At 38.7% G+C, this 24,583-nt stretch overlaps 1 long non-coding RNA gene across 3 annotated transcripts in view; it reads left to right on the top strand.

Moving 5' to 3' along the window:
* The window catches only part of LOC135456200 (uncharacterized), a 140,035-nt gene that overhangs the window by 18,765 nt on the left and 96,687 nt on the right, over positions 1–24,583 (top strand). For 2 of the 3 annotated variants that reach the window (XR_010442477.1, XR_010442475.1), the window contains exon 3: positions 6,066–6,763. The exons of the other annotated variant lie outside the window; for it this stretch is intronic. This is a non-coding gene — a long non-coding RNA (uncharacterized LOC135456200). Of the gene's footprint in view, positions 1–6,065; positions 6,764–24,583 lie in introns of those variants that run through there. 3 annotated transcript variants of the gene reach the window in all.

Here is a 24,583-nt window from a genome sequence, read left to right as displayed (position 1 = left end):
AGGCAGATTTATGGCTGTTTATTAGCCAGCACCATTACTGTATTTACTGTAGTGTGAAAGAGGAAATCGGGGAAAAGTGCTATAAATCTCAGTGGCTGCAACCCAGATGCATTTATTTACTTACTGGATACTTCCCTAGTAGCTTAGCAGATGCCTGCTAGTTTACACTTATATTTTGAGCATATCAGCAGAATGCTCTAGAGGGATGGGTGTTAAAATCCTGCTGGGGTCTGTTGTGGGCACTGCTAGGAAGGAGCTACTGAAATGTGTTCAGTTTAAGCAGCTAAAATAGTAATGGAAGAAACACCAAGGTGTTAACCAATCACTGTGTGTTTAAAGGGAGTATATTTATAAATCTGGAAGTATATAAATATACCATCTTGCAATAACAACAGATAAACATCTGGATATTAAAATAATAGGGATAAAAGCAAAACTCCTTACTTGTTAACATGAAGATATTCTCTGTTCAAAGAGGAGCCACAATCCTCAAATCTTGTCTAAAGTCCTGGAGCTGTAATATCCCACCTGTGCTGTGTAGGGGGCTGGTATCAGATGGGGAGTTCTGTTTCCTGCAGGGCAGACCCAAGGGTTGTACTTTACCATTGAAGGTATAATTGTAATTTATTCTAAGACAGTCAGTCATCTGCTCCTGGATGACCTATTTCCATCTGCACTCAAAAAAAAAGTTATTTTGGACATGGCTCTTTTCTAATGTTCAGAAATGCACAAATACTTCCTTACAGAACCCTTCTGCATTGTTCTCAGTAAACATGTTTTCTTTAAAGAACGTGACTTCAGCAAATGTTGCATTGTCTAGGCCTGTTCTTTACACCTTCATTATCTAGAAAAATCTGCTTAATGACTGGAAGTTAAATTGAATGTGTTTAGGCTTCAAGTATCTGAAAGTTCTATTTAATTTATCAACTTTCCAATAAAAGCACAACTTATTCAGTTCAGATTTGTGGTCAGATGCAAAAGCTGTATCTAGATGTGTAGTTGAAGTCCAAATGTATTTTTCTTAAAGGGAAATCATGAATCTATTCAAACCAGTTGGAATATCTTCAGTGAATCAGGAATTAAGCTCACCCCAAAACCTAGAGGGTTTTAATTTTTAATATTTTTTCCTACTTACTACTGGCTCTTATTGTTAATGCTGTTTTTAAAATGAACAGTAAAATGCAAAGAGTATAAATTATAGATGAACAGTTTCAATGAGGCTGTTGATTGCAATGACTGAAATCTAATTAAGCAGTTTAAGATCTAAGTGATATTATTATTAAAGAATTATGTTAACAGAGCATTTGATCAGTCTCATAATTTGTTTTATGTGAATTATACTTAGGAGATAATGTGATTCCAAGTGACAAAAAGCTCAGTTCTGTTTCTTCCCTCTTTTTTAGAGAAAACTAATATGCTATATTTAAATTGAAATAAATTGACAGAGAGGTCTCCTGGAAACAAAAGCACTATTTTGGCATCTTAACTTTAACTGACTTCATATAAATACTAATACTGACTACAGGGTTTGAGATGACATTGTGAAGTACTTTTAAAACAGGAACAGAAATGTCTGCAGATGAATATATGCAAATACATGTATATTTTTACACAGATATGCTAATTTGTTATGATGACAGACTTATTAGCAGTAGCAAGCAAAGTGGTTGTGCCACACTACCTTTTTGACTATGAAATCTGTAAACATCCACTTTTTAATTTAAAATAATTCAGTCTATTTTCTAAATCAATGGGAATCCATTGGGAAGACATTTATTATTTCATTTACCAGTACAGTTCATAGGGATTTCTGAACACATTGGATTGCTTCCTGTGTGATGCAGCTAAGTAGCAATTGTGGAGACAGTGTGCTGGATAAAGATATCCCTTATTTTTGGAATTCAGGTCTGTGCTTGGTGACTCTGGGAGTCAGCCTTGATCTGGTTGTAATTAATGTTTGTGCTTTTCTCCCTCTCTGAATTCCATCACTCCCATCTCTGTCAGGTCCCCTACAGAGTCAAGAGACAATTCAGCATATCTGGGCTACTCACACATTACACTTTCTTGTTGCTTGTACACAGATGTTGTCTAGCAGAGGTATCCCAAATTTCACTGTAAACTTATTTCTGGGAGCATCCTTTCCACACCTCAGTGCCTTCTCCCCTTGCCTTGGATGCTGAAGGGCTCCTTTGAGGTTTAACCCTGTTTGTGTCCATAGAATGTGAATTTTGTCCCACCTGCCACAGACAGCTCAGAGCATCTTGGTCAGCCCACAAAGAGAATAATCAATTGGAAGAACTGAAAAAGACAAAACAGGAATCATTTTAGATACAACTGGACCCCAAGAATTAGCAAAATGCTATATTTTTTTGTTGGATTCCTTTGATTTTTACTCTGTAGCTCTAAGTTTGTTCCTTGGTTACCATGAAAGGAAACCAGCAGGATTTCAGTCTTAAAATTTCAGTGTCATATAACTGTGGGTTTGTTTGAAACCAACTGTTATATTTCAGTGCACAGCCTGACGAGTACCCTGGGGAAATGGGCACAGTTCCAGGGAGACAATCTCGTTCCCAGGTTAAATGTGTTGTGCTGTGGTTGCTGCTGCCTTGACCCTGTTTTGGATGAAAGGACCATGTCACAGCATTGCCATTTCCCTGCCCACCCCTCACTGCCTCTCTCCCATAGACACGCCAGGCATTGTTGAATCAGCTCCTGGAATACTCTTGATAACAACGGCCCCAATTCTGCTGCTGCCTGTGCCCTCTCAGTTTTTGGACATCTAGTTATTTTGATTTGATTGAAATATTGTTTCAATGAGTTATTTGTAATAGATGGTCTCTGGCATATATTTATTTTTTAAGCTTTCAAACCAAACAAGGCAAGGGATGAGGGAGCAAATTATGGGGAATGATATGGACTTGAACAGAGGAGGACTGAGTGTGACAAACACTGCAGAGGAAAGAGAAAGTCATGAAACAAAAGGAGACAAAGCAAGCGTGGCTGGATGATTCACCCTTTGCTGGGCTATTGCTTTGTGTGTGGCAGGACTCACAGCAATAACCAAACCTTTATTCCTAACTCTGCCCCTTGAAATGTGTTGTGCCTTTTCTCATATGGATCATTCTGTATCGTTCCTTGAAGACAATCTCTAATGAGCCAAAATGTGCAGTATTGTTTTGAACCCATTCTTGGTTTTCTTTTCATGTCTGGAAGGATGGAAAATTAATTTTGCTCATGGTCTGGTTCAAAATCTTCCTCCCACACTGTGGAGCCTGGATGTGGTGTTGGAAGATAGTATGTTCTGGCTACAAGCATCAAAGTGAGATCCAAAGGGCAAGCAGCTTTCAATATTTAACTACTAATAATCTGGTTCATAAAACTGACTGGGTGTTTATGGATGACAGCATTGATACTTTATGCTATTGATCTAACAGATGCAGTTAATTCTGTATTTTTAGAATATAAAAATATGCAAAAGTCATTCTTGATAGATAAAAAGAAATAACTCAGCCAAGTGCTTTTAAATGTTGATGTGTCAGCAGCCTTGCTATCTGTCATTAGCATTTTTTTCTTTATATCTTAAATTTAATCAATACTTTTCTGAGGTTATGATCAAGAGGCATAAAACATTTTACAAATTCTGTTTGCATGTGATAGATTTTGTGTTCTGTGATGGCTCTGATCTAATAGGGGATCCAGCAGCGTTAGCAACTACTGACAGACTCTGGCTTAAATTAAAGGTGAATGGCCATTTTGGTGTTTCAAGTTTTAAGCATTAAGCTAAACATGGTTTTAAAGAGATTTAATTTTCATTGGTCTGAACTGAGTTCTTCCCAGAAATCCAACAACCACTGAGGTGTCCCAACTCAACCTTTTCATTGGGAATCACAAGATTTCCATAAGACTTTTCAGGCCTACTGCTTCCAAAACACCTTGAGATTCTTAAGCTCAGGTACAATGGAAGAAGAATTGTTTTGTTAGTGTGTGAAGTGACATGTTGATAGATAGGTACCTCCTGAGTGGTGGTTTCAAATATTAAATGATGATTATCCAGAGCTCCAAGGCACTGATTCTTTGAAAGGGCTTTCAATTTTGTGGGAGTAGAATGACAGGGGCTGATTTCAGCTGATTAATACTGAGCTACTAATCTGTACATTCTTTGTTCTTGACAAATTGTATAAATTAAGTTCTGAGGAGAAAGGACCATCCTTAAATCTGAGAGCAGTGAAGAGCCTGGTCGAGAGGAGCTTGCCCTAAGTGCTCCCTGCATTCCTTCCTTGAGCATCTCCCAGTGCAGACACAATCCACCACCCCTCAGCACCCTGTGGGAGAAAACTGTTGTGAATGCACTGTGTATGAAATTTAGGGAGAAATCTGTGTCAGAAAAAGCACAGGATGTAATTAGGTACGATAACCGATGTGAAAGAAGGAACCAGAATTGCCGTTGTCTATTGCTTATAGAAACAGCATGCGATGAACCCACTCAAGAAAAAATGAAGAATAATTAAATGTTTATACTTGCAGGGCCCTAGGGAAATACTGTACCTCCTTCTGTACCTCTTCAGGTAATGTTACCTTGCAGGTCATGGGGAGAGTAGTAATTTGTACAAGAGAAAGAACAAGCCCCAGTATGGCTGTAGTACAGCTTGAACTTTAACTTTTGTTTTTGCAGAAGTATCAGTCAGCTGCACAATCCCTCTCCATTTTTCTCCCCTCTAAAGGTCAGATAACACTTCTTCATTATGTTCTCTGTCTTCTATGCAAGCAGCTTCTGCTTGAAAATTTTCATGTGTCACTCATACATCTGTAGGTTGAAACATCTCTCTGAGGCATCCATCACTCACTCACAGCTGACACCTGGTCATAAAGGTGACCTATTTCATATTAAAAACCCATTTCCTTTCATTTTCACCACCAGGATATGTTCTACCTTTTCCCTCTCCTTGTCAGAAGTTTAGACTTAGGGGTTAGAGTGAAGATTCTTTGAAGGTAAAAGGATGATTTTTTGATTCTTTGCATCACTGTATTCTGTCAATTTTATTTTAGTGCTGAGGAAAAATCCCCAAACAAACATTGCTTTCTGACAGAGAACACTAGAACACTGTCACACTGAAGGATCACACTTCGTATGCAATCCTGGTAAAATTGTTTCCACAGTGCAAAGAGTCTCATATGAATCTCATAAATTACAAGGTATCATAGTATGTTATTGGAGTTCCTTGTGGGATTTCAGTGCCCTGGTTTTTTTTTTATATTACTTGGAACATGGTGTTGAATTGTGGAAAAATTAATTAAAAAAGGAATTTTAGGATGAGAGATCTCCTGTATGTTACAGAAGTCTGTGTTATGCAAAATAAAACAGTATGCATAACCTACCATGTTCCTGACATCTCTTGGAATTGTTGAGCAAAACAGTCTGTGTTCACATTTTAAGAGACACAATAATTCTCCAAAAGTTGCAATCTGTCTTTGGAGAACCCACAGGTTTGTCACTGAATTTCATTATCAATCAAGGCATTTTTGTGGGGAAAAAAAGGTGCCTTGAAGAGAACTATATGTAAGAAGAGGAGGATAATCTTCAGGATAAAGATGCTGCTTCTGTTATGAAGTCTTCAGCACTTGATCAAATTTAGCTGTAGTGTGTATTGAATTAGAATTTATTTTTATTTTGGAGTTTTAAATTCCTTTTTTCTTCTCTACTTTCCACTATCATTTCCTCTCAAAGTAGTAGAGAATAATATTTACTACTTATTCATTACATAAATGATGCAGAAAATCCGTTCATCATAATGTTTAATGTCATGGTTTTGTAGTTTGGTTTTTCAGTCTTCACTTTTGTTTGGTTTTTCAGTTTTGTTTGGTTTTTCAGCTTTCAAAATGAAACCACCACATCTTCCTAATTTTGAGCCACCTAGTTTGTTTTTGCTTTATTCAAAATGCATAAACATGCACAAGGTAATTTGGATACATCTTTGTCATGGTAAAATCTGTACTGATTTAATGTGGTTATCTGGGTTGTGATCAGTCTGGTCATTGGCATGATAAATATGGTGTTTTTTCCAAAGAAAAGTGGAAACTGAGAAAGTCCTGCTGCTAGAAGAGAAAAAAGCACGGAGAGAGATTCCAGGCTTTGGAAATACAGTTGCCATTGTTCACCTCTCCTCATGTAACCCTGATCAGTGGAACTCCATTACTCATCTGTGCGCTGCCCTCGGGATTTGTTCCACCACGTTCCGCTGGACTTCTCGGGGGCTAATGGACCATTCACACTGACTTACCACACCAGATACCAGGCCGAAGCAGAAATATTTTTTTATATTTTTTTATGCTTGTCAGTCTTTTTGCTGGAAAATCTGAGTTTGGAGCTTGTGAAGTAACCTTCAGTGTTGTTGTAAAGTATAAAAATTCCCATTACTCTGTCTCTCACAGCACTGAGACACTCACTGCCATGTCTGTCCTGAAGGATCATACTCTGTTCATGATTCCTTTTAGCTCTGACCTTGAGGGGATCTTATGAATCACTTTAAGTTTCATGAATTAATCTTAAAATTATGAAACAATGATGACTGTGGCAAAGGACAGCACATTTGAGAGACAAAACAAAAGAAGAAAAAGCTGACAGTGCTGGAAGCAGCAAAGCAACCTCAGAAGGGTTTTATCAGGAATCAGATTGTGAATTCTAGCAGTGAGGTGCTACTTACCCCTGTGTGAAACAAGAGCTGTCAACTGTCTGAACACAAAATTCTGATGAGTTTGTACTCTTGCCTAAGAGATACTTCATGTTTTCATGGGGCAGTTTAGAGAAACAAACACAGCTCTGGCCTTATGGGGGAAGATCTCCTTTGTGGTGTAAGCCCACAGCATTCCACAGGGAATGGGAGAGCAGGTTCATGGGACATAGGGATGAGAAGAAAAATTCATCTAATGGTTAACATGGCACGTCTTTGCCATTGCTAGTTCATGTATGCTGGAATATTTTACATTCACTGTGGGCTACAGCCCTTTCTTCTAAAGCTGAAACTACTGTTAATGTTTCTGAAAACTAAAATGTTACTAATTAATATATGTTTTGCATTCCAGTGTTTTTCCAGCTATGAGGGATGTATAACTGCAATGATTGGCTGAAGTTTTTTTAAAGGCAGATTAAGTCGTGATCATTCTTTTAACATATTCATTGAAGAATTAGCACAACTCTACCAAAAATTTATCATTCCTATATGTTTTCTACTGATGCTTTTCAGCAAACACCATTTACTTCTGCTTAGGCTGATTTGGTTATTAAGAAAGCAAAGGAAGCAAGGAATAGTTTCTCTCTTGTTCTCCTGTTTGATGTTGCTTGGACTGTGTGTCCCTGCATTGCAGGGGAATTGAGCCTCTGGCAGACTCTTTTGTGCTCTGATTCTGGAGCATTATTGGAGATCACTTTATTATCTTAGGCTCTGCACATCACTTCAAAGGCAGTAAATGTTAAGATGGTGTGCAATCGTCTGTCATATCTATCAGGTAGGCAATGGATTCACTCCACAAAGCCTTTTAAAATTCTGTAACAATCTTTGAGAACCTTATCTGGATGTCTTTGTGACACGAAGGCACCTTCAGACTCAAACTGGCTCATAGCTTGAAATGCTTCACCTTCCTCCAGCCGAGCTCCCCCTGAGGTCAGAAGCAGGTGAGCAGTCAGTATGGGCCCCAGATTTCTCATTATTGTTTCTAGGTGCATCAGTACCAGGTTTAAACACAGCAAACATCACAGTCTGAAAGTTTATAGAGCTAGTAATGCAGATACTTGTGAAATCTGTGGATTTAAGGAGCTGCTTTCAGTGTGTGTTCAAATACAAACAGATGCTGACTATATTTTTGATGTGGGGAAGCTTAGGGATTGTTGCTCTTCTAATTGTTCCATTCACAATATTTATTTATACTTACATAGTTGTAACTGGATTTCCACATTCTAGCAGTGTTTGTAATGAAATGTGATTTGTACTATTCTGTATCATCCCAGAATGAGACTGGGATATCTGACTGACTAAATAATGTGAGATAAATGTTATTACATAAATTTGGTTGTACTTACAGTTTGGGGTACTCAGCTTCTGTGAGCAGCTAACATGGGACTCTCCAGAATGAGTTCCTTGTTTAACATCTGTCTCAGTCCTTCATTATTCGGATTCAAACAAACAATTTCTGTAATTTTATTCTTTTTCTCCTTCATTGTGTCTTATTCTTTCTTTTACCTACAGGAAAATCTCTGAAGTGTTCAGACTGAGAATTTGCTGTCTCAGCTGTCTTTGCCTTTCCTGGTGCTTTGTGCTCTGAATTGGGTCACACGCAATTTTGCAGTGATACAATTGTCCTTTCTTGTGAGAACCATTCCTCCTCAACTTGCTTCCTCTGCATCTTCAGTCTGAACACTATGAAAGATGCACTAAAAGTAAAGCAGGATTCCTTTGTGTAGCTAGAATTTCAGGCTGGAACATTCATAGTACTTTTCCAGAAATCTGCAAAACTATTGCTTCAGGTTCCCTAGTTCTGAAGAATTTCAGCAGAAATTCAGTCTTCAAACCCCAAATATGACTCAGCCATTGTGTAATTGTTTTCTGTGGTAGTAACTTTATTTACTGGACAAATACTGTTGCTGACTGAAGAGACAAACTTCTCTTGTAGCAGCTAAAAGTTTGAAGCTTATCATAATGTGAGGGGACAGCATATCAGCTAAAACTAACAATTGTTTATAATGCTAAGACAAGAAGTGTACTGTTATATTGTCATGGCTGTGGCCATCTAGTGCTTTACTTACCTCTGGCAGTGGCCAGTCCCATATGAAAAGATTGCAAGGAAGCCCTACAGCAGACAATCCTGGAATTATTATATGCTCAAAAGGGCCCATCTGTCCTAACCTCAGGCATGTAGAGGCTACCTTATACCCTCAAGCAGGAAATTTTTGTCTGTGATTTTTCCCTCTGTAGAAAAATTTATGTACCAGCTTTTCAACTTGATCTCGCTCCCTCGGTTTTTCTAAGGTATTGAAGAGGTGTGAACACCGTATGTGATCTGCAGAGAGTGTCAGTGGGAAATGAGAAATGGTAAAAACTACTGAAAACAGCAGTGTGTGTTTGAAGTTTGACTCCTGTCTTACTTGCTTATTGCAGAGAGCAGACTGGAGAACCAGATGATATGTGTCAGAAAAAGTAAGACCCTCATCACTTTACAGCAAGAAATATTGCTGATTTCCCTCTGAATGTTTAAGAAACTATTGCAAAATATGTCCAACGTTGGCTGCTCCTCTAAAAGTCTGGGCACTCTCCAGGAGCAGACTCAGCAGTGTCAGCATGGTAAGAGACAGGATTATCTCCAGGAAGTTCAGAAATGAGGAATCCTAGAAATCTCATGAGGTAAGCCAATCTCTAAGAACCTCAGATACACTGGCAAAAATGAAGACGTTCAGACAAGTTGTGTAAGCTTTTAGTCAGTTGCTGAATTCTGATTATTCATTTCCAAACTTTTGGAGAGTCACATAAACCTGTGCCTTTTGCTGAGGGTGTGAGCACTGTCATGCCTGAAAGACAAGAGGAAATAGCAGATACTCCATGGGCAAAAAGACATAAACACAAGAAAGTCTCTAAAGCATGGCAGTGATCATAAGGGCTTTTACTGACACAGATCATCAGCTGTCTTAGAACTGCTAGACTCGGCTGGCTTTCCCATTCTTCCTTGCAGCTGGTGGGAATTTGGACAGCTGAGGCTCTAGACAGGGAGTGGGGCAGAAAAGCTGTGCAGCCTTTTAGCACTGTGGGTTTGTTTTGCAGTGCAGCACTGCCCGGTGATCGCAGCCTGCGGTGCTCAGGGATGTGAATGGCCACGGAACGTCAAACACACGTGTTTGTGTGGCCTTTGGGTGGAAAGCATTCAACCCTCCTTTATTAGTTGTGTCTTTAAAAAGGTACCTTTTGAGGCATCTTTGAGCAAAGGATTATTTGATTCTCTCACTCACCTTCAAAAAATGAACTTTAAATGAAGCCTCAGAAATGGAGAAAGCTCCCTACCTTCTTGCTTATAGACAGGGACTGTTTTCTTGAGGGATCAGATGTCTAGAAGCTTTCACAATGTGCACAAAACAACTTATGACAGAATAGCAAGCTGCCCTGTGCCATCACGGCAGCTGGCAGTGAGTCATTGCTTCTGGCCCTGTAATGCAGACCTTGCGTGTCTGGGAAATAATGCCCAGCCAAGTGTGATTGCAGCCTATTATTAAGGCTTTATTTGTGAAATTGGTATAGCTGAGGTCAAACATCTTTCTCTCTGTTTTCACATAGTGCTTTTAGACAGCTTTCAATAATGATTCCATTATACCCCTACTAGGAAGATATTTTATCTCGTATACAAATTGCTGGTTAATTACCTAGTTGTTTTTCACATCTGATTCAGCTTTTGAGTAAGACAGTATGACATGGAGCCAGAGGCAACACTGACTACAGAAAAAATGGTGTTTCAGCTTTAAACTTCAAGTGAGTGCAAGAATTTCTGAAACAGATGAATGCAGCCCAAGAGTTACTGTAGGTGGTGAAATGCATTGTCTGGAAAGTGAAATGATTTGGAAATGGTGGTTTGCCTACAGTTCTCCAGTTGATGTGTTGTGTTGGCTTCCTTAAAATGTTTTAGATCCACCTTGTGTTGTAAAGAGGTGGAAAATTATTTTGCTTGTAATGTCAACCAGTTCAGAATTGTTCTTTGATTTATGTGCCTCATAATATCTTGACATAATGAATGGGGAACCTCAAACCTGGGAGCTGACGCTGAGCAGGGGAGGATGAGGTGGTGTCCTTACTTTCAGAGTGGTTTCTAAGGTCAAGTACAGAGACCTGGGTGCAGGGATATTTTAAAGTATCTTGGGATTACTGTCAGAGATACCTTATCTGTGCTGACTTTCTCCAGATGTTCTTATTCCTGCAGGAGGAATCTGCGCAGTGGGTGCTGACGTTTAGATGGGACTAGTTTAGAGAAATTCCCTTACTCCCTGTCAAAAGACCACAGTACTTTGTGTAGCTGTATTTCAGTCACAGAGAAAATCCAATAAGCCAGTAAGAATATTAATGTGAGTGGAATCTCTAGGATTAAGTCCTGAATTTCTCTGTTGAGTCTGAATTCTTACTCTTACAAAAATGTTGATATGTCTTTTTCCTTAAAGGAACTGGACAGTTTTAGCAAGGTACTGACAAACACTTTAGAAAAGCATGCTATGATAGTAACCTTGTAAAGAAATATGAGCACTTACAACATCACCTGCCAGAGAAAACTTGGCACGTCTTCTAATTTGGTCAGTGAATGTTGCTAAGGGGAATATTAATTTGAGATATTCATAGCTCAGCAGAAAGCACTCTTGGTCCCTCAGCTGTGCACTCTGGAAGGGAAATATTCTAATAAATAAAAAAACCTCAGCATTTTGTACTTACAACAAAAGGAAAGGGATTCAGAAGGTCTCTTACAGTGCTGGTAATTCTCAGAGTTATTCTTCACATCTCATTGCATAGGTAATACTTTTTTAAAATGTACCAAGATTACTTTTACATCAGTGAAACGCTTGTCCTTATCTGTTTTATACTGTTATGGATTATGAAAGAATCAAGTTCTCAGGATTTGCTGGGGGAAGTTGGCACTGGTATAAATTCATGTAGCCCCATGATATCTGTGAAGAAAGGTTTGCCATTTTGTTGTGGAAATTAATGAAGGAGACAATCTAAATTCTTATCTCTGCATTAAAAAACAAAAAACAACAACAAAAAACACAACCAGAAAAGAACAACAACAAAAAATTAAATCCAGGTGTCTAAGTTATACCTCTTATGCAGAGAAGGATGATTTGCCATAAGCAGTGACCTTATGATGTCCTAAAACCCTTTAGCAATTGTAATTAAATAAAAAGTACCTCAAACAGAGGGGAAAAAACCTCCTAAAGTCTAAACTCCAGGACACATTGTTCAGGGAAGGGTATTTCCTTCCATTTCAGCCACCACCATTCTCAAGGACTTTTTAAGTTTTCAATATCTTTGCACCCGCAGAATTATCTTGCACTAATGTAACAATATGTAAGTTGTTGTTCCAAAAATCCTGGGCCCAACTCCAGATACATCATGTGAACTTGAAAAAGCCAACATGCTTTGGAGTTACAAAAATAATACTGGATTATTTATTTATATAGCACCCATAAATTTACAGGTTGTTTTACACTCCAGAAATAAATTCTAGTCCCTGGAAGGGTAGTGCCACAATGAATTCTGGCTGCTAGGTTTAAATTAAAAGAAGAAAAACTCTAATAAATTCTCAGAATTAAAAAAGAAATTTAAAAAATCTCATTACCAATCTCTGGTATCCTCTGTATTTTTAAGTAATTCTGCAGTGAATTAATTTAATTTCTAGCCTAAATAAAAGGCAGAGAAGAATTGCCCCAATACCTCCTAAAAAAAGCATTAAACTCACACCCTGGAAGCAGAGAGCTGAACCATCTGTTGCTGGTTGTTGAATCCATGTCAAACTCGGCAGCATGTGAGAGTGACGTACAGTGCAGCGTACGGAGCAGGGCATTTATTTTTGGTGACATCTGGATGCTTTTTATCTGCTACATAAACAAGGATTTTGGGGACAACAAACTCTTTATCATATGCACTTATCTCTATAAAAGCACCATGGTGTTTGACCCTCGTTGTATATTTCTCTTCAAAAGCCCCACTCTGATGAGGGAGAAAGTTCTAAAAGGATATAGAATTTTTTACTTCATTGATTCTCATTTCTCTTGCTAATTTTCTTAAGGAGTTTGATAAGGTGGCCAACCCCACCCATCTTTTCCTAGGCTGACTAATTCACTTTGGGCTCAGCAACTTGTCCCTGATATCCATGATTCAGTCTTCCTGCTGCCTGACATGGAACATGTTTACACCTTATAGTTGGAGCTCAAATATAAGAAAAAAACAAAAAAAAGAATTTAAGCTGGATGAAATTTGGAGACTTGCTACTGCAGCATACCATGGTCATATTTAATCTTCTTACTGTTGGCACCTGCTAAAAATTTACTGTTCCGGAGGGACTGGTGGTAGTTCTGTGCTGAATTTATTGGTGTGGCAGTGACAAAATTCCAGGGATTTCATTGGAGAAATCTGTAGAAAGTTTCTCTTAGCTTTAAAATTATACTTTGAGGTGGCTGAGGGTTGTGTGCTTTTGTTCTTTCTTTTCACTGTGGCATAATTACTGGTCATAGTCCATGTGAGAAATCAATGCAAGCACCTGCAGGCAAAGGAAGTGGTTTCCATACTCTGTATGGGAGATCTCAGAATAGCTCCTTTACTGTTATTCAGCTGTCACTTCACTTAGGTTTGAATTTACAGAAAAGTAAGAGACATCTGGTTCTTACTTTGAATTCTCCATGGGAAACACAATAGCAATAATTTCACTGAAGGAGGCTGTCTGGCAGTTAGTAATGATGGGACTATTTTGGGTTTACTTAACTGTACAGTGGGTGCTTTTCTTCTGCAGGTAGTGATGTCTCAGATTTTGGTGTACATTTCTTATCCTGTCCAGACTTAAGTCTTGACTGAAGAATTTAACCAAAAAGCTCAAAGTGCTGTGGGTTTTTTACACTTCAGTCGGGTTGCTTATGGACCTCAGTTAAAGACAGTAAAGGCACAAGTCAAATGGGTTTTTTCATTCATAATCATTAGGACCTGATTCTAGTTGTTGTCTCATGTAATTCTCCTGAAACAAGAAAGGAATTCTCTTTGGGGAAGAGTGAGTTGAAACCAATACTTCAGTCTCAGTCTGATATTTATGCTGGAAACACAGTTTCCCCCCCTCACAGGACTTTGGTTTTGCCTAAATAAAAAAATGAGTCAGGAGCCTTGGGAGCTGGTCCAGTGGAATGACTGGGACTGACATTTGACGGTCAGTCTGACCTTTACTGCTTCTTCATGTTATTGCTGTTAAATGGTTGCTCACAAGGCTCTGAACAGGGCCAGTCTCAAACACCCTCTACTCTGAATCATTCTTTATTCTGTTCTTGGAAATGTTCCTTTGCTTTGCTGATACCTGGTATTTTGTTCTTGTATGAAAATAATGGTGATAAAAATCATACAATTCAGGGTCGAAACATTGTGTCAGACAAGTTCTGAATGGTTAGTAGGAAGAATTAGCACTTCTTTGTGGTGCTGTCCTGGGCTATTAAATACTGAGAGAATGATGGACTTGGGATGGCTGATCTGTGTTGTCTTATTCTGCATTCTCTGGGTAGCAGAAATTGTAATGAAGAAATTATTCAAATTTCAAGACGTGTTTTAAATAGGTTTTGGCATCAATAATGAATTCTGTTATTTGTGTGCTTACTTATTTGTATTTAGGAATTCATGAACTTACAGTGTGTGTGGTTATAGGAGTAGCAAGGTGTTAAATTTGAAATCCACAGGACTTCACATAGAGAAGGCTCTTTGATCAAACTGGTCAGGTATATAAATCCTGGAAGTACATCACTACACTAAAACAGATTTGGTTTAGAAGCTACATACTATTAATGCTTCTGCTAGAGAATATGTGGAGGCCCTAAGGATAAATCCCAAACTAAGGTCTGTTAATGACAAAGAAATAAGAAGAAAAACATAGCAAGGAGGGTTTAATATGTAGATGTAGGCTCATTGTCACAGCAGACATGCCAGGGTCTGGCTCGTCATTCTTGGTCACTCGTTTGATGTGTTCCTGAGCAATGTGGTGATGTGTATGTGAACATTGAACATCATTTACATACCTTCCCTCTACTCAGTGGTAGGTCTCATATTGGCACTATTTTTTATTGAGCTTGTTAGAGCTAATGGTAATTCCTCCAGCAATGTGTAAAAATAAGTGAAATTATATTTCAGTATGGAGCCGACATCTCTGTATGCCAAAACAGTTATTGTTTTGTGTGAGGAATCAGAGTGTGCCAAAAATTCTTTCTCTTCTCTTTTATTCTCATGTTATTAAAGCTCATTGAAAGCTAAAAAAAAATAGAATGTCGTGTCAAGAAGAATGATTGTTAATCTTGGATTTAAAAACTTCAGCAGATCAGTGTCACGTTGCAAAAGGAAAAGCTATCTCTTCATCAAAATGATATCTGTTGGGAAGAACACTTTGCAGAGGAACTCCTGTAAATATATGGAACTCAATCTTGCTCCTCAAAGCTGTCCCATGTAGTTTCCACTTCACATCCACTCATCCAAAGAAACCCACAGGCAGAACAAAATACTGGGATACCAAGTGGCAGGTGCCATGCAGGAAGCACCTCTGTCTCCCAACATTTGCAAGGAGAAAAAACAGGCTGGAAAAAGAGAACTGTGTGTTTCACCACCAAAAAAAAAAAGCCCTTTTGAGTTATGAAGTTAGGCCAAGTACAATGAGGATCGAGATGGGGGAGGGCTGGGTCTCACCCCTGCTGTAGGAGCTCCAGTGCTTTGCCCATCGAGCTCCAATGGATTTATTTGTGCTGCTGCCTTCCCAAGGTGCCTTTTGCACTCAGAGACTCGCCAGTCTGGCCCCAGGGCTGTTGCCATGGGGTCTGTGCCTGTCTCTCCAGGAGGGACACGAGGATGGAGGCTCTCCAGCCAACAAGGAAAGGACACAAATAAAAAGTACCCGTTCCTCAGGGACAGCTGGGTTCTTGACAGTGTTTAAGGTAGAAATGTAAAGAAAATTTAATAGAGAGCAATGGGAAGTATATTAGAGTTTTCTGAGGACTTCCTTTAGAACATGAACACTGTTCTCAGCAAATCATTCTGAGCCGTCTCTACTCCCAGTTCTTCCTGCATTTTTTTCCTCCAACTCCTACTCTTTATTTTGTTAGAAAAGTAGAAGTTAACTGTTAGGCCATTGTGTTCTTCAAAACGAGTCAATTCTGCTATCTCCAACAGAGTTCAGTTTGAGTTTAGCTTCTGACTAAGATGAAGTGCAATTAAAATGGGGAAAATGGCACAGTGCTTAGTACTGTCTGCTAATTGCTGCTGTACTTTCATTTCTTGTGACAGCTCTCCATGATGCATTATCACTCTGGTGGGTTCCCCCACCTTTATGAGCTTTTCCTTAGATTAATTTCTGAGTGTTGCTGCACATTGGTGTGCTGAGCACTTGGAACAATTTGCAACTATTAAGTCTAGTCCTGAGTTTGCTACTATTAAAGTTCATATTTGATCTTCTGCCTCTTGTAATCACAGGAGGAGCTGTGGCTTTGTTGCTGCTTTCATGTTCCCCATATCCTCCTCTCCTGTCTCTCCTCAGGCCCTTTAAACAGATTGTTCCAGCCTGAACTAATTGCAGAGTATGAGATAGGAGGGATGTTATGGAGGTAAAACACAGGGAGAAAAGACTAAGAAAACAAAGTTAAATATTAATTACTTTCATTGTGATTGGCATAATTTGTTTCAGTCAGTGTTCCATTTCTTGTCTGCTCTTCTCAGAAAATTTTGCAACCCTGAAGCTGTCCCCAGACTTTCAGTATTTAAAATCAGTGCTGGAATTCTGAAATGTAAATACAAAATTAAAATGTGCTAAAGTTCAGAATATTCAAACATGTGAGGACAGTGTGATCTGATTTTATATCTTTGTTATTTTGTTAGTATTACAGCAAGAAGTGCCTATGGGTGTGCTGTGCTCCTGTGGAGTAAAACTAGTTCTTGCCTTTTGGATTTAATCAACCTTCAGAAGTAAAACAGACAAAATAGGTAAAATGGGGAGATAACAGATTATGAAGATAATAATGACTAATTCTTTAGATCAGCTAGGAAATCTGAAGCTAGATCTTTTGAATCTCAATCTGGTATCTCTGGTATCTCAATCTCCTTTTTCTCTCATATTTACATCTCAGATTTTGTGTCAACATTCTCTGCTTCTGCTCTCTTCTGAGCTAAACAATCAAATAATCCGATGACAGTCTTGAGAATTTATTCTCCTTGAAATTTATGGCCATACTTGCATTAGCTCCAGGAATTAAATCTGCTTTTTTTTTTTTTTTTTTTTTTTTTAATGGGAAGAGCAGTAATCTCAGAATTTAGTTAGGAGAAAAATGTTACTGAATTAAGCCATGAGCTGCAAGATCCCCTCATCTCATGGGCAAGACCCACTGTAGAACCAAAGGGTCTATCCCTCATTTTAGGAAGAAATACCAGACCAAATCTGGTGTGTCTCTGCTGATTTTTGTGCTTAAATTTCATTCTCCATTAATGATTCATTTGATAAAGCTGTCTGCCCACAGAAGTGCCTGGATCAAACAGTTATTCCTACACAGATCGCAAATTGAAAATGGGAGAAGCAGGCATTCTGTCAATGGTTAAATGACTAATTTGACAGTAGGCCATTCTTCCAAGAGTAAAATGCTCCCAGAAAAATGAGTGGGCTCAAAGGAGGCTGAGGCCATACACGATGCCAAGAGCTACACATGGTTCTCACATAAATATGTCCTTAATAGTTACTCTTAATACTACATTGATTGATAGGTCATAAACTTCTGACACTAAAAGTGCAGAGATAAGGAGACAAAAGGAGTATCAGAAATGGAATGAAAGCCTGGGAAGTTTTCCTCTTGTACAGATCTGTATTTCTCTTTATTTATAGTTCAAACTCTCGAGCTTGCCAGTTTAGTGAATAAGAATATTTTGTCCTTGTCCAGTAAATATCTTGGTAAGGTGTAGAAAGAGCAGGCATAGAAAGCTAATGCTGCTCCATGTCCACATGTCCCTCTGCTGATAACAGAAAAAGGGCTGGGCTAACACAAGCACATGGTGTTAGGAGTTCCAGTGACATGATCCTCTTCCAAAAGGAAATTCAGGACAGTCACATTCCATCGATTTTAATACATATCTGAGATATCAATCATACACTGCTTGTAGACAAGGATTAGAATGCAGAAGTGAGTAACTGTGCTGCTCCCACTGTATCTGAATCATGGAAATATGGAATTTCCAGGGCCAAAATTCAGATAAAGAACTTGTGTTCCATTTAGGAACCCACATAAATGTCCAGATTTTTAATAGAGTACATGTCAGTAAACGCTGGCTTTATCAGATAACATGAAGCATTTTTGGAAATTTGGCTCTCCCACAGGTCTCTGAAAGGGAACTGATCCCTTTTGAAAGATGTGTACACAGACATTCCTCAGGAAAAGCCTTTGGCCCACGTGACTGATCAAATGTGTACTATAACACCAAGGTTTGATTTTTGTTTGAAGCCTTGAGAAGGGATCTGCTCCCTCCACCCCTTGCTGCCCATGCCGGGGCACTGAGCCCCGCACTCTGCTGTTCCCAAAATCCCGGCTCAGGAGGGAGCTCCGTGGTGTGGGAGGGTTCCTGGAGCAGGGACATTCGGGCTGGATGGCAGCTCCCTTACCCTGCCAGAGCTGCTGCATCGGCCTTTGAGGACTTTGACTCAGCTCTGAGGGCTTTAACTCTCTCTGTGAACTTTAAAAAAGGCTTTGTAAATATCGAATCTTTCCTGAGACACATCCATCTTTGATATCCAAGCAGCCTGAATCCTCATCTATTTTTTCAGCCCTCTGTCTCTTTATTATGTCTACTCCTATTTGCTAGTCGTAGGATTGTTTTCTTCCCCTTTTTGCATCTCTTTTGGCTCACTAAAAATCTTTCAGCAGAATCACTGTGTTTGTGCCTGTTTTGCACTCAGAAACTCCTATTTGCACTCAGAATCTCAAATCCAGAAAGCTTCGTCTCTCCCATCCTTCTTCCTATATGTTGTTTCCATCCTCTCTGGTGAGAGTATCCCTTTGTTTTGCTGATGTCAATGGATGTGCAAGTAGTGCCACAGAATTTATCAAAGTATTTCACATGAAGTTTAAAAAACAGGGCAGGCACAGCAATGGCTGATGGGTATAAGCTGAATCTTACATGGTTTGCAGGTGTATTGTTCAGGCAAACCCACAAACCATAAATACAGCCAACCTTCCTAGAACTTTGTACTGGTTAAAAGGTGCTTCAAATTCTTCATGTTATGATGTAGGCTGTTGGGTTTTAATTTTTTTTTCCAGGGTTCTTATTTTCAGATCTTAATCCTCCCTTCATGAAAGCACAAGGCTTGGCTCTTAGTTCCATATGTCTTTATAAGCCCACACCCTGAACACAAAATAGTGTTGAAGATCACTCCCTTGTCTTATCCTGCCAAATACAAACTTTAAAGAGGTTTGGGATGTGGATGTTCTTTTGTCCTGCTCAGCAGACCCCTGACTGGGATAATATCCTTAGGGTTATGAAGTATTATTGAAAGGAAGCACAAGAACACTGTGCTCTAGTTCTGCATGTGGCTTTAATTATAGATTCTCCTGAATCCTTTTCATACCTGCTCCTAATTTTTTTTCTTGAAATTTCTTCCACTCTGTAATGATTCTCTTTAAATGAGTTTTAAAAATGCTATATAGGAACTAACGATACAAAATTAAGGAATCCTGATATTGCCTTTCATCTTCTTGTTTCTAATTCAGCCTGACAAGCTGTGCAGGATAGCTTGAAGAACTGGGGCCTCTTCCTCATGAATGCACCTATAAATTAAAAGCAAAGGAGTTTGAGCTGCTTTTCATTATCTTACATCCAATGGCTGAATTTACACACCAAACAAAACTGTATCATCATCTTACAAACTAATGTTTGGGGGAAACGTGTTTGAGAATTATTTTTTTTTGTGCTCAGTAATACCAGCACTTCATTTCTTTTAGATAAATATTTGTACAAGCATGCACTGTAAACCAAGAAAGCCCAGGGTCTGAGGCCCTTCAGCAAAGAATCTCCCATTTTCTGTGATGATTTTTTTTTTCCTGAGCTGTTTTATAAGTATTAACCACTGAGGGAGTTAAGAACCTAAAAAGAAAATATTTTTGAATACTGGAAGGAGATCAGTTTCCTTTCCCTAGACATGGTGTTACTCAGTGCAAACTACAGCCTTAAGTAAAAACAAAGCGTGCATTGAGAAATTCACTGTGGAACAGCTGCATTTCTGAGATGTTGTAGGCAGGGAAAGTTTCACCCCTGGACTCCCTTCAGGTGTCTCAGAAGTTTCTGGTGCCCTGGTGCTAAAAGGATATTAGAAAAATTCTGCTTAAAAATTGGCTGCCAGAAAAGTCTTACTTTTAGAAAAACATACCTTCTCCACACCCCCTTACATTTGTAAGTACTCTTTAGAAATCAAGGAATGGATCTGAAGATGAGGGGGGAACTCTGCTGTCCTAGAAACTGGCCTGTGTCAGGAAGAAATCACTGTGTCTGATTTGGTTTTGTATCTTTTTAATGATGGGACTCCATTAAGGGACCAATTCGTAGTCCAGTGACAATTACTGCCACATTCCAATCTATATTTTCCCAAACAACACACGTGCCTTCAGTACCTGCTTTTACATTTATTGTGTTTGGTACAGGGGCCAGATATTTCAGGACAAAGAGGGGTAGTTTCAAAAGTCAGAAGTTTTGCTTCCAGCTGAAACTGGAGTGGATTACACAGCAAACTGGTATTTCAGTGTCAGTTTTGGACAAGATAACTTGTCCAAAATGATACAGGAAACTGAGGTTAGAAACTAAGGAATAGTTTATTTGGCTTTAATGCTGTTGTACTATATTTTATCAACCCCCCTAAATCTAACATTACTCACCTGGCTCCTCACCTCCAGTTCCTCACCTGGCTATTTCAGCATTATTGAGGAACTTATTCTTAGTCCTGTTCCTGAAACTGAACTTGTTTGCAGAGATAAAATGACTTGCTAAATAAAGCACATTCAGAAGAAGTATCCCCACCCAATTCAACTGTAGTGCAGGAAAAATAAAGTGAAGTTCTAAAAACTTATTTTGTACTCATAAAGGAATTTTCATTTGACACAAAGTCATTGCACAGTCCTGTGGCAGACTGAGAGAAATGAGTACATGCAAAATGGCCTAAAACATCCACTGTGAAACTGTTAAACTAAGGGAATTGTGTAAAATTTGGTTGTTTTACTTGGCTGGCTTTGCATGTACTTTTTTCAGTTTTGATTTGGGTTGTGGTTTTGACTCTGTTTAGAACTGGGCCAGAACCACAGCTGTGGATCCAAATACCCACAAATCCTGGCCCAGATCTGAATTATTCATGTTGAGTTCATTTCTGATTCAAAAGAACCCCCAAATTGTGGGCAAAATTCTATCAAAACCACTAAACTCCCCTAGCTGGAGTGCCAAGCCACAGCTTAGCCCAGGTTTGTTTGAAAATGACTAAAAACTGGTCACAGATTCTGTTGAACATGATCCAAAATTGAATCATAGTATTTAGAAACTTCAGCAAACTGAGGCAGAACTCAGTGGTTGCAATAAAACCAAAATTGAGAGAGTATCGTGAGGTCTTAATTTCTTTTTGTGGACATTTCTTGCAGTTCAGCAAACCCATCCTGAGAACTGCACTGGTTCAGGGGAACTGGTGGTTCAGAGAACTTGTGTGCTTGAGAGTAGTTCTTAAAGAGCTGAAAGCAGTGATGGAAATGTATCAGTTTCCTCTCTTACGCTTTTTCCATTTTTAGTGGAGTTGCTCTTGTTCTGTTCTGCCTTCTGCACAATTAAAATAAAAGCCTTTGAAGTGTCTGAATTTGCATATTTTATTTTTTTCCAGAGACTTTGTCACAGCCTCTTATGGAAGTGATAGCATTAAATTGGAGCAGCACAATGAATTCCAGGAAGCGAGTAATCTTCATTAAGCTTGTTTATTTGCAGGAGCTCCATTAAATTAAGAATGCTTATCAGGCTATGTCTGCACTGATGAAACCAGTTCTGCTGTTTGCCTTGAGGGATTGGTTCCCTACCTGCCACCTTGGGTCCTGGATTTTAATCACGTCCCTGGCAAACCCAGTAGATCATTAGTTCAAAGCTGACATTTAACCTATAGTACAAGATCAGTCTTTATAGTAACTTTTACTTATTCTCCATTTTAAAGATTAAGAAATAGGGCTACAATGAAATACATGACTTAAAGTAGGTGAAGAGAAACTTGGTTTTAAGATGTTTTTGTTGTTGTAAAGGGCAGGTGTAGTTTTGGACTGATCCAGTCTGAGGTGTGAGTGCTGGCACATTCTCTTAAAATCAGAAGCAAAAGAGAGAGATGAATCAATTTTGAATTGAACAAATGGCAGAATTCCAGTCTAATACCTTGAAAAGAAACTCATAAAACATGAAATAAAATTTAATTTCCCCCTATGTGTATTTAATGATGACTGTAAGTCTGTGGTGAGGTTCTTCTCCAAATTATTTAGGTAGACATGTATACTTTTTTGAAATAGCAATGAAAATAATTCTGATGCATTTGAATTCTTCTGCACTGCAACATAAATATTTGGAAATGTTCACTCCTCTGAAAGGGTAATTGTTGGATACATAGTGAGTTGGATACATTATCAGCCACAGATAGGATGCCTCCAACAAAAGGGCACCCCATAAAGGCATTTGTTTTCACATAATTAACCCAATGGCATTTGGTTCCAGCAAAGCCATTCTGCTACATAATGACAAGAAAAATGAGATATTAGTGAAGGTCTGGGAAGAGATGAGTACACATCTGCTTGTATTTGCTTTCCTGGCATGACCCATCAGGTTGCTCTTTAGAACTAAAATTAAAAATGTAGAGAATGGAAGATTTTAATGAAAAAAAAAACCCCAACCAAATCCTCATCTCTTCTCCTAATTGAAAATGTAAAGAGACATAATGGAGAGAAGCTGAACTTGTAAATGCTTTGGTTTGTATTTCTGTTGCAGGAGCTGTGTGTTGCTCTTCTGTGTATGTATCAATTATAAATATATATCTGCTTTTGCAGTGACAGACTATTTTAAGGTGGCTCAAACAGTTATTGGTACCAAACTGCTTGATAATGAATGTCTGGGAAACTGTGATGACAGATCAAAGGATCAGCATTTTAGGTTTCCATTCCTGGTGTATCTAGTTTAGATTGACTGTAAATAAAGTTCTAGTCAAGTTCCAAATGAGCAAGGCAGGGTCTTACAGGGTAGGGTAGCATTATCTTGGGAATCCTGCTGAAACATCCTTCTGGAGGGAGCTGATCTGTGAGAATTGTGGAGAGATTTGTAAGCTTTGCTTTTTAGTGAAGATTGCCTAAAGCAATATTAATTGAATATGCATCTTTCTGATAAACATACTGTACTTCTGAAACTGTTGTCATCAACATGACAACAAATGAGTGTGGAAAAATCAAATCCTGGAGCAAAAGACAGATTTGCCGATGAGAAACTCCACTGGGAATTCTGGAGCTTGCCATCCCATTTGTAAACAACTGCACCCATGTGGACTCTGCTTGTGTGCAGGGGTGGCTGGGCTCTGCCTTTGTGCCACAGTGAAAGAGGGAAGAAGATGAAAAGCGATGGCAACAAAATGAATATGCAAAAATGGAGGAATCTGATCCAGGGACAGGAGCTGTGGGTTGGGGTTTAATGCTATGGATTAGTCTGTTACAGTCTATTTCCTCTTTAGGATGTTTGTTCCAGTTGCTTTTCTCATCTGTGTGGTCTTCACTCAGCAGAGCTTGTGTCATCCTTTTCATCTGGTTGTAAAGAAGTTTTTTGGCTATGTATACCTTTGCTACAGGGATCTTGAATGATATTTCTTCGGGGCTTCTAAACTACATGAAATGCAGAACTGAGAAGAATGCCCTTCAAAAGGTTTAGGTTTCATTTAAATTTGTAGGATTTGGTTGCACTGGTCTTCTGTGTAATCTAGAAAATCTATAATAATTTGGAAATACGAATAGAGAAATCTGAGCCTTTACACTGCACTTGAATGAGGACTGTACTTACTAATGCCATAACTAGAGTGAATTTGAAAGATCTACTTCTGCCTGTTCCTTCTGCCTTTGTACAGATGTGTATGCTGTAAAAGTTATTTATAGGATTCATTTAAATTCCACATTTTTCCCAGTACATTTTCCACCTTCTTTTTCACAGTACTTACTTGTAAAATCAATAGTCTCAAACAGCTTTACTTTTAAAACTCCCCCTACTTTCCTTTAAAGCTTAGAGGCTCTATGTGTTTCCATGGAGCCACTTCTAAGCAGATAGAAACAAACTCGGGCGCAAAAGTTCATTTTGAAGGGAAGCCAGTGCTGGTTTATACTATGAAGAGCCTAATCATGCTTGACTTGTGCAGGTGCAGAGTTTAAAATGAGATTGTCAATATTCAAAACATTTGCATGTTTGTGTTGCAGATAGATGGTTCTACACCATAACTGGGTAAATACCCTGGGAGAAGGACTTCATGGTCTGCACAGATTTGTTTTTAATACCTCTCTCCTTTTATAAGGTGTTTTACAGCATCCAAATATCAGAATTATTGTTACTTTGGCCTATAAGGAAAAAGTACCTAAAGCTGAAAAAATGAGGTAACATCAGAGCATTCATTGGGATTACATGAATATTAATTAAGAAGAATAAATAGTGTTTGGAGGTTTCTGTGCTGAGAGGTTTATTCTAAATACAGTGGTCAAGATCCTTTAGTGCTGTTCCTCTGATGAACAAGAGTAGAACTGACTTTGTTTACACTTAAGGTTTGGCCTCTTCTG

Source organism: Zonotrichia leucophrys, chromosome 20, assembly GCF_028769735.1.
Source record: "Zonotrichia leucophrys gambelii isolate GWCS_2022_RI chromosome 20, RI_Zleu_2.0, whole genome shotgun sequence".
NCBI lineage: Eukaryota > Metazoa > Chordata > Aves > Passeriformes > Passerellidae > Zonotrichia > Zonotrichia leucophrys.
This window is presented reverse-complemented; position numbering and strand designations above follow the sequence as displayed.